This window comes from Peromyscus eremicus, chromosome 9 (genome assembly GCF_949786415.1).
Source record: "Peromyscus eremicus chromosome 9, PerEre_H2_v1, whole genome shotgun sequence".
NCBI lineage: Eukaryota > Metazoa > Chordata > Mammalia > Rodentia > Cricetidae > Peromyscus > Peromyscus eremicus.
Window position 1 is genome coordinate 15,086,242 of NC_081425.1, and position 11,347 is coordinate 15,097,588.

An 11,347-nucleotide genomic window follows, 5' to 3' on the forward strand; every position below is an offset into this window, starting at 1 on the left:
ATCTCTTTTCTTCTCCCAGGTTTCTTTCCCTAGATATCCTCTCTGCCTGCCAGCCCCGCCTATCTCTCTCCCCTGCCTTGCTATTGGTCAGTTATTTACTAGACCATCAGGTGTTTTAGGCAGGCACAGTAATACAGCTACACAGAGTTAAACATAAGCAAAAGTAACACACCTTAAAATAATATTCTACAACATATATATATATGGATAATTTTTGATATTTTCCTTAGAAAGCACTTTCAATGCCTGCAAAATAATAACATAAAATGTCTTGTTTTAATCCATTAAAGACATTGTCTCAATTGGACACATTATTTCTGGTAAGAAAAAACTAATGCATGTTACCTTCCTTTTTCACAACTGAGAACTTTAATCCAGCAATTTTAGTTTAATTTGTTTTATAATATATCATATTTTATAATCATAATGACTGGATATTTCATTGGAAAAATTATGTAATACTATCTCATGTGATTTCTATTTTCTTACCATCAATAGAACATTTTGCACCTGGGATCACTCAACATGTTCAGAATGACTTAAAGTTATTAGAATTGTTCTCTTGGATTTCCATTGTATTTTTTTTTCCTGGAATTTTCTTCTTTCTTCTTTTTTTCCTAATTATTTTGTTTTTATTTACAATAATTTCTTCTTTCATCCAAGACACAACAGCCAAACTTGATAAAGTCATCACTGGAGTTTTGTCAAGCATTTTGTACTTCAGGAATCTATAAAATTCTAATTTTTAGTAACTTTAAAATTGTGTGGTCAAAATTTACTCAAGCTAGTTCTCTTATATAATTCTTTCTTATGGTTATTTTAATTAAATACAGACTTGATTAATTTTATTCTTTATATTCTCTTAATTATCAATATTTCTGTAGCTATGGATTCAAGTTTAGTTACCTTTTGTTCTATAGTCTCTAATCTTCTTTATGTTCTATTCAGAATTGTTATTTTAAGAGGCCCAAAACAAGTTGACCACCTAGTTGACATGACAGGCATAGGGACCCAGACATAGCTGCCATGACAGGCTTACTGGTGACCAACACCTGGATCCAGGAAAAGCCATAAGCTGATTCCACCCAGGGGGTGCCTATATCTAAGGGGAAGTACCTGACATTCCAAACATTCCAACCATTAGATAAGATCTCCAAGATCATGATGGGGAAAATCACAGAGACAGCTGACTCAAGCTGGTAGGAGCTCATGGACTCAGGCCTGTTAGCCAGAGAACATGCATGGGACAGAACTAGGCCCTCTGAATGTAAAAGCAAAGAGCCTTTATTTCAAGCTCGAGCTTGGACTCTCCATGTATCAAAGGCAGCAGTGAAAGCAGAAAGCCCTGAGCCCTGGCACAGTAAAGTTTTCATCATAGCAGAGGCTGGAGTGAAGGGATTTCCAGGGTTCAGGATCCTGATTGACTGACATTTGTCTAGGGGTATCTTGGTAAAAGGGAAACAGATGTGTGCTATACTCAGGAACATCTGGTGATCTTTTTTTTTTCCTCTCTCCCTTTTTTCCTGTCTTCCTCACCTCCAGCAATACCACCCTCCATCCACTCTTCAGAGAAGGTAAGGCCTCCCTTCGGGAATCAACAAAGTATGGCCTACTGAGTCCAGGCAAGACCAAGCCCCTCCTCTCTGTGAGCAAGGTATCCCACCCTAGCCATTTCATGCACCCAGTATAAGTCCTGGTCCTACTGCCAGGGACTCCCCAAACAGATCTAGCTAACCACATTACTGTCTGAGCATAACAGTTATCTTACATAAGATGTTCATCATCTGAAGAATATATCAATCATAATTCTTTATATCATCTACAACTCTTCTGATCATTTTTTACATAAATGGAATGCAAGCAAAGTGTCTTTTAAATATCCTTCTCTGATGACTTTACCATCTGTGTCAACACAGATTTATTTATTTATTTATTTATTTATTTATTAACTCATTCCAAATTCTCTTATTATGAGCATGAGTTGTTTTCTTGTATTTGGTATGCATGATGATGCATGGCTGGTGCTGAAAGTGAGGATTATCACAATGAGTTTTATACACTTATATTCATTTCTTTTTTTTTTTTTTTCGAGACAGGGTTTCTCTGTGTAGCTTTGAGCCTTTGCTGGAACTCACTTGGTAGACCAGGCTGGCCTCGAACTCACAGAGATCCGCCTGGCTCTGCCTCCTGAGTGCTGGGATTAAAGGCGTGTGCCACCACCGCCCAGCCTATATTCATTTCTTAAAATTATTCCACAACATCCTTTTATTACAAGTTAATTGGAATAGGTGCATCTGAAAACCACTTGGTGTACTATTGGGGAAAAAATAAAACAGCGTTCAGTGTAGGTTTTCCAAAGCTGACTGAGGCAATTTTCAATAAAGCTTTGGTTTGTCCATCTATTTGTTGAGAATTAGACAATTCCAGTTTTCCAGGAAAGTTCTTTTTCCATCCCTGGTAAGTATTCTGTGAACCAGCTCTTTTCAGTATCTGGTAAATGCTTTAGACTATCATCTCTGGGTCTGAAGACTTTTAACTACCTTACTTCTCACTCCTGCAGGAATCTATCCATTTTTTTTTTTTTTTAATTCTTGGCCATGAGTCCTAACCTCATCTAATCATGGGGTAAGTTCGGACTTCTTGAGGCACTTCCCTAGAATTCTCTCAAAGTTTAAATTTAGAGGAACTGCTCTGCCCACATGCAACCATGACCAGAGATCATTTACCCTCCTGGTCTTTTGTTTGATATCTTCTTTCAATTTTTATTTTTATTGTTATGCTAAAATAACTTATATGTGTGCTTATGACTGAGCAATGGTATATTTATGTGAGTGCATATTCCCAGAGTCCAGGTAAGTGTGTTAAACACTTGAGAGCTGGGATTACAGGAAGTTATGAACTGCACAAACTGTGTGCTCAAAAGCAAATGGGTCCTCTGCAGCTGCTCTTAACTTCTAATCCTCTCTCCATCCCCAACTATTTTACATCTTGATATTCCTGGCAAAGGAAGGTAAATATAAAATAAGTTCTTACAGCTTACCATCATGAAACTTGAGATAGAAACCCAAAGCAACAATAATATTTGCTATCTGTTCTTTTATATATATAAAAGTTTACTCAGCCCATAAATTTAATTTTGTTTTGGGAGTGAGGTTTGCTTGTTGTTTGTGGCAGGCTAGCCTTAGACTCATATTTGTCCTGTGTCAGCCTGTGAAGTGCAGGGGGGCTGAAATTCCAACAGCACCGCAACTGCCCTAGGAAAGACTCCTTGAATTCCTCACTTCATGACATAAGCCGTCATGGTGGGCTTTGTGTAAGAAGACAGTCCTTGTGGAGAATGGGGTATGAGTATGGGCAGGTACATAGAGCGAGTGGTACAGACTGCTGTAGGCCCTGTCATTTCACTTCATTTTCTGTGATGCCCTATGAGTCCTACTTAGTTGACTCTGTGGCCCGAGTTTTCTTGGTGTCCTCCATGCCCCTGTCTCCTACAATCTTTCCTTTCTCTCCACATTCTTACTTTTAATACATCTTTATACAGTTTTTTATTGAATAATCCTTCCCCGGATCATTAGGGATAGCCTATAGAATCAACATCTGTTTGTTCTGTCTGTGTGTGTTGTATCATACTCATGTCTAGGGCCTCATATAGGTTAGCGAACCACTCCACAATTGAGCCATATCCTCAGCTCTGGGCAATATGTAAAAGCATGGGCTCTTATGCTTTAAATAAAAATTTTAAATGCATTAAACTGAGATTAAAATTGTTGTGTTGCAGAGGAAGAGATAACAGCTACATTCAATTCCCAATAGTCTCTGCAGAAGATGTTTTTTATGAGAAAATTAAGAAAATTATTGAAGGTAAAGCAAGCTGCCCAGCATGCTTTCTACCCAGATATGCAGCTTCAAATGACATGGTGCTAATAGTGCCATATTTTTGGTTCAAAGAGATTATAGAGAAGAAGTTATAAGGGAAGAACAAGAAAACAAAATAAAAAGTGAATTTACACTACGCGTCCTTCAAATTATATTAACTTGATTTTTTGCTCCTGAAACAGAATAACCTCATATAAACATATACATGTATTTAATTATCTTATATAATTTTAAAATATATATACAAGTACTTTGTTTTCATTATTATATTAACATTTTAAATAAATAATGTTATGTGATATTTTGTTGGTTAGGTATCACACTAGAAGCTAAAATAATTGATAATGTTAGCTATCATTTTACTTGTAACCAAAATTTCTGATCCTTAAATACATTTTTGTAATAAAAAATATTAAATTCTGTTGTTTGATATGGAAATAGTCAATTTAGAAGTAAGGTATGCATTCAGTTACTTTGTAAGTTGGATCAGGATTTACATTTTTATAGTGACTACAGAATTTCAATAAACTAAGCAGCCATAATTTATACTTAAAAGGCAATTTTAGTTGTCCAGAAAAACAACTTCATATTGAGTATGATAATTCAAACATTTAGTCAATTATATTATTGTTGAATTGTAGATGTTTAGTCTGGAATATCAAGTATGATCAAATACTTAAAAATGACATAATATCATCTACAAAATTAAAATCAGTTACCTAAAAGTAAAGACTAGATGATTCCTCAGTAAGAAGTCAGAGGACAGATACAGCCAGACACAGCACCTTCTTCTGGAACTTGATCTTGGATTTACCTCATTGACGTTAGCCAGGTTTTTATTTTGTCGTCAAGAAAGGGATTTGCCAGCCTTGTTCAGGCCTGGGTCCAGATATATGGGATCTGCTTGATCAGAGACACAGAGGCCAAAAAGGCATCATACTTCTAAGCTATCTTTTTGAGGAAGCTCTTGTTCTTACTAAGCTTCTTCAGTGCCTCCATGTCCATGTGGGGAATAGCCAAGGCCTTGGCATCATCACAGTGCTGCTGGGCCCCCATGATGCACCTCAAGAACTTGGAGTGAGGAGTGAACTTCAGCCTGATGTTCTGGAGAAACGTTGTCCTTCTGAGGGTCAGAGACCTCCAGGCTGACATGCACCTCCCTTGTTTACAGAAACTTACAGCGTTTGTGCTGTTTTCTGTGCAGGACTTTCCACACCATCTTATACAGGGTGTTGTGAGGCTGTTGATATTGGCCACAAGAAGATGAAGGCCTACAATGTCCACCTGATTGTCAATTTCTTGATATCCTTGCTTAAGAAAACTGGCAAAATATCTAGGCTTCGTAGACCAAGAACACCATGGGATAGCCCCTGTACCTATAATAGAATGGCCCAAATAAACCTTAGTACTATGAAAAAAAGTAGAGGAGAGGCTCTCTATGATATCACAATAATCACATGAGGATTTTTTTATAGTGAGTATTTCCAATCAACTCTTACCAGTAGTACAATTTCAGGACTTCACCTCTCTCATCTCTCAATGTTTCCTAAAGGTTTAGAAATCAGTCCAGTCATTTAGGCACCACACCATCATGAAGATGTCATTTCAAAAGTGTTTGCTCAGTGGCTACTGTGTGCTTAGAGTTGTGTTGTGAAGAGAGTGCAAATGAATGTTAAGTTTTTGGTCCTCAAGGAACTCAGTCCAGTGAAGAAGACAGAGAAGTAGACAAATGTTTTCAATTTAATACAATAAGTGCTATGAGAGTCTACCAGGGGAATATTTAAATTAAATTGAGGATGAGAAGGGCAAAGAATGTTCTTGAAGGAGGGACACTGACCTGATTCTTGAGGGATGCTGGAAAGGCTGAGACATTTAATAAAACTGGAGGAAGAAATGAGCCTGAGAAAATGAACAGGCATCACAAGCTTAAGAACTCCCACTGCTTCCTATAGAGACTGGCATTTATCTATAAAGGATGGCATGGCCTTTTAAGGTATCTATGCAGGAAATTAGTTACATCATTGATTTGAGAACAGCATGGCTATCCTCTCAGAGTAGTACAAGATATTAATTATAGTCTTTTATTTACCATGAAATGTATATGTTGGAAAGCTTTGTGTCCTCATTATTGAAAATTATGTTGTTAACTACCATTTATCCCTAGGTTTCTGACAAGCAATAAGCATATGTTGAATCTAACTATGGAATTTTCGGTTCCGCCAAATTGCTGTTAATTACAATATTTAATTTGTGATTTCAGTAAATTTTCATAGCTTGATTTTTCCCTTTTTATAATTTTTTTTCCTTTTACATACCAATCTGTTCCCCCTCTCTCCTCTTCTCCTGCTCACTCCCCTCACCTACCCCTATCCTGCTGTGGGATGTATGGCAAATGTGTTGCTAATTAATCAATAAAACACTGATTGGCCGTTGGCTAGGCAGGAAGTATAGGCGGGGCAAGGAGGAGAATAAAGCTGGGAAGTGGAAGGCTGAGAGAGAGACACTGCCAGCCGCCACGATGAGAAACAGCTTGTGAAGATGCCGGTAAGCCACGAGTGACGTGGCAAGGGATAGATTTATGGAAATGAATTAATTTAAGCTATAAGAACAGTTAGCAAGAAGCCTGCCATGGCCATACAGTTTGAAAGCAACATAAGTCTCTGTGTTTACTTGGTCGGGTCTGAGAGGCTGTGGGACTGGCAGGTGAAAGAGATTTGTCCTGACTGTGGGCCAGGCAAGAAAACTCTAGCTACACTATCCCATATCCATCCCCTCCTATAGAGAATAAGGCCTCCCTTGGGTAGTCAACACAGGCTGTTATACTATGGTGAGGCTAGACCTAGCCCCTCCCTCCTGCATCAAGGCTTAGTAAGGCATTGCACCACAGGGAATGGGGGCTAAAAACCCAGTTTGTGTACCCAGGGTGTGTCCTGGTCCCATTGCCAGGGGAACCACAAGCACATCAAACCACGCAACTTTCATCTACATTCAGAGGACCTAGTTTGGTCCTATGCAGGCTCCCCAGCTATCACTCCAGAGTCCATGAGCTCCCAGTATCTTGGGTCAGCTATTTCTGTGTTTTTTTTTTCCCATCATGATTCTGATGCCCCGCCCCCTTGTTCTTTTATTACTTCCTTCCTCTCTTCTACTAAACTCCAGGATCTTGGCCAAGTACTTGGCTGTGGGTCTCTGCATCTGCTTCCATCTGTCACTGCATGTAGGTTCTATGATGACAATTAGGGTAGACACCAATCTGAGATAAGGGGAAGGCTAGTTCAAGAACCCTCTCCGCCATTGGTATGAGTCTTTGCTGGGGACAATCTTGTGAGTTCCTGGGATTTTCCCTAATTGTAGATTTCTCCCCATTCCCTTAATGGTACACTGATGAAATTTGTAGGCAAATGGATGGAACTAGAAAAAAATCATCCTGAGCGAGATAACTCAGACCCAGAAAGACACACATGGTATGTACTCACTCATAATTGAATGTTAGAAGCAAAGGAAAGGATAACCAGACTGCAGTCCCCAACCCCAGGGAAGCCAGATAAAGAGGAGGACACTAAGAGAGACACACATGAATCACCCAAGGAAGGGAAAGGGTTAAGATCTCCTGGGCAAACTGAGAGGGGGAAATAGAGGGGACTGTATAGGAGGGGATGGGAGGTGGGAACATGGGGGAAAGACAGGGAGGGAGAGAAATGAAAGAGATATCTTGACAGTGTGTAGTATTTTTACTTAATCATAAACTTTGTTTTCCTTTCACTGCTGATTTACTACATGAAATTTCAGAATAAGAAAGTGAAAACCAAGCCCAAGAGAGGCAGCAGGGGCTTCTGATGCACAGCCTGAGAAGAAGAGGCTATAAGTAAGATATTCATCCTGGTTTTTTAAAGTGGATGTCTACATCACAATAAATATGGTCTCTCAATTCAGGCTACCTCTGTAAAGAAGTATTACATTCTTTCTATTAGAGGAAAAGAAAATTCAGACACTCTTTCAAACATTTCTCTTGAGAATTAGAATTTCTCTTAAGGTAACATATGACCCAGAGAAATATTTCTCTCTTTTGCCAGAGAAATTTTTCAATACTTTATTCCCCTGAGAATTCCACTTTAATGACAAATCAGTAGTCAAGAAATAGTGTGTTTCATCCTCTGGGGTAGGACAAGAATGGACCTTGAAACAGTGTTACTCCCTGAAGTTTTCAGTTGAAACTGACTTCAGTGTAACCTCTGTCCCTAGAGATAAGGGAACTGGAATGTTTGTCCAAGATTAGGCTTATATCATAGATATTTCTCACAGGAATTCTATTCTGTATAAAAGATTCAACAATTATCTTCTGATCATCATATAAATGTCTGTTGTTGGAATCTTAGACGATCTTTCGACATAAAACTGGAGCCAGATATTGGGATGAAAGAGGAAAGATCAGAGAAGCAGAGCAAGCCACAACCCACCTCACCTCACCAACTCCACTAATCCTCTGACTAAAAACCTCTGAGTCCTCATCCACAAAGGTCTCCACTGAATTGCTTTAGTTTGTGTTTCTTCATGCCTTGTATAACTTTCTCTGCCCAGCCATGTCACTTCCTGGGATTAAAGTTGTGTGTGCTTCCCAGTGTGTGCCACCACTGCCTGGCTCTGTATCCAGTGTGGACTTGAACTTACAGAGATCCAGAGGGATCTCTGCCTCCTGAGTGACCAGGATTAAGAGTGTGTGCCACCACTATCTGGCCTCTATGTGTAATCTAGTGACTGGCTCTGTCCTCTGATCCTCAGGCAAGCTTTATTGGGGTACACCATATATCACCACAAATGTCTCTGAACTTGAAACACTACCAACAAATGCCACATCACAAGTAAATCTATAAAACTGTGATATATATATATATATATATATATATATATATATATATATATAATGTAATGAATGGTAGAGTTCTGAAACCCCCATCTCACTTTCAAGGTACCAAACTCTGTCTGTGGTGATATTTTATTTGTGCTCTAATAAATAAAGCTTGCCTGGAGATCAGAGGAAAAAGCCAGCCATTATAAGTAAATACAAAAGTCATACAACATTAGGACACACTTTTAATCCTATCACTAGGGAGGCAGGGGTCTATCTGGATTTATGTGAGTTCAAGGCCACACTGGGAACAGAGCCAGGTGTGGTGGCACATGCCTTAAATTCCAATACTAGTTAACCATGGAGGTCTGGAGGTCTGTACAAACAGACAGGAAGTGACAGAGCTGAATAGGAAGAGGAAGTGATGTAGCTGGACAGAGAGAGCAAATCAGATGGTAGAACAGCAAAGCATATAGGCGTGAGTAGACAGGAAGTAACTGACTCTTTTGGAAGCTATGGAGTTGGTGAAGTAAGTTTAGTTATGGCTTTCCCTATTTCCCTGATCTCTCAGGTTTTCACCCCTATATCTGGCTCCTTGTTTTTTATTTAATAAGACTGTTTAGAAGTTTGTCTACATGTGTGCAATCATTTCTTAGATTCAGGCAAAGGCCCTATGCTGTGGGATGTTCTGTATGTCAAATGTGTTGCTCTGATTAGTTAATAAATAAAACACTGACTGGCCAGTAGCCAGGCAGAAAGTATAGGCAGGACTAACAGAGATGAGAATTGAGAGAACAGGAAGGCAGAGGGAGACACTGCCAGCTGCCGTCAGGACAAGGAAGGTGTGTGATTTCAGGACTTACTACTTTGTATTACATAAGGAATTAGGGAGTTCATCCCTGGAGGACATTAGTTGCCCATGGTTCCTGTCTACTAGTGAGATCTTCTGGGGTTTACCCCTTCTGTGTTAGTGTGTCTATTGATATCGCCATTGTTCAGGTCTTGTATAGGCAGCCAGGTGGTTGAAGTATCATGGGTGCAGCTTCTCTGTAATTTTCAGGAGATATAGTGTCATAGGAGTCTTCATAGTCTCTGGGCTCTTACAAACTGTCTGCACCCATAATAATATGCTTAAGCCAGGCAGTGATGACAAAAATCTTTAATCCTAGCACTCAGGAGGCAGAGGTAGGCAGATTTCTGTGAGATCTAAGCCACCTGGTCTACAGAGTGAATTCTTGGAGAGCCAGGATTACAAAACCCAGTGAAATTCTGTCTGAAAAAAATGTTTATATGCATTTTTCCAATGATTTTTCTATTTCTGGTTTTGCAATGATTAAGAATGCTATAATTGGAGTGTGAAATTATTGACACTGTCATATATTAAAGCCTTGGTCAGCAACCAATGTTGCTTTTTGCATGGTTATGTAATCTTAATGTATTGGTTATGAGTCTTAGTTTTTAATAGCTGAGCTTTCTTCCCAGTTGAAGCAATTGATTATTTAGGGGGCAACAAGAAAGAGGGTAAATGTAGTGGTATGCACTTGAACATCTGGGTCCTTTATCCTAGACTCACTCTCTCTCTCTCTCTCTCTCTCTCTCTCTCTCTCTCTCTCTCTCTCTCTCTCTTTCTCTCTGTGCATGTTTGTGTGTGTGTGTATGTGTGTATCCCTCCCTCCCTCTCTTCCTACCTTCCTTCCTCCTTCTGTCCCATCCAATGCAATTCCAACATATCCTCCAGCCATGATGTTTAGCCCTATCAAGGGATCAGCACCAACAGATAAAAATAAATATTTTGAAACTTGAGCCCATATGAGAAAAATGAAAGATTTTTCTCTTTTAAGCTATTCGTTAAGGTATTTGTCACAATGATGAAAACTCTTAATACAGAAAATTGCAGCAGAGGAGCTGATTCATCACTGTGACCATGCCTTCTGATGTCATTTGAATAGCTTTTGGAACCAGTTTAAGGAATAGTTTGGGACAGATTACAGAAATGGGGCATAGAAACCCCAGAAAACCATTAACACAACTTAATAGTGATTCTCATAGTAAATATTGAAATAAGGATGTACATTGGACTATGTACACACTGCTCTTGAGTATAAACTGCTAATAAGAACTTTAATGGAAATTACTCTGCACATTTTCCATTCCAAACAACTTGAAGGCTACTTTTAAAGATTATATACTAATTATCTGGCACAAAAGTTTCAGAATAACCTAGTCCTCAAGATGTGGCATGGCTGCTGTTAATCTTAGCTAGGTTTGCCAAGAGAATCAGCACAAAGCAGAGAAGAAACATTTAAAAAAATGTTTTTAATGGTTTACTTATTTCTTTGTAAATTCAATTTTTTATGAATTTCAATGATGAGTATTATATATATATATACATATATATATATATATGCATCATTTTTACACATTCCTGTCCATTTCACCCACTCTACCTCTAAGTCCTCCATTTTCCTTCCCTACCCCATCTCAAATCCATGTCCTCATCCTATTTCATTATTCCTTTTAGCATACTTGTGAAATACACACTCATTGTATTTATGATAACCATATATGTAAAATGTATATAAATACAACCTGCTGAGTCCCTTTAGTATTGCTCACTTGCATGTA

At 38.7% G+C, this 11,347-nt stretch overlaps 1 pseudogene; it reads right to left on the reverse strand.

The window, feature by feature from the left end:
* Window positions 1-4,595: 4,595 nt before the first annotated feature.
* On the reverse strand, window positions 4,596-10,464 carry LOC131919814 (large ribosomal subunit protein uL1-like; annotated as a pseudogene).
* Between the last annotated feature and the right edge of the window lie 883 nt (window positions 10,465-11,347).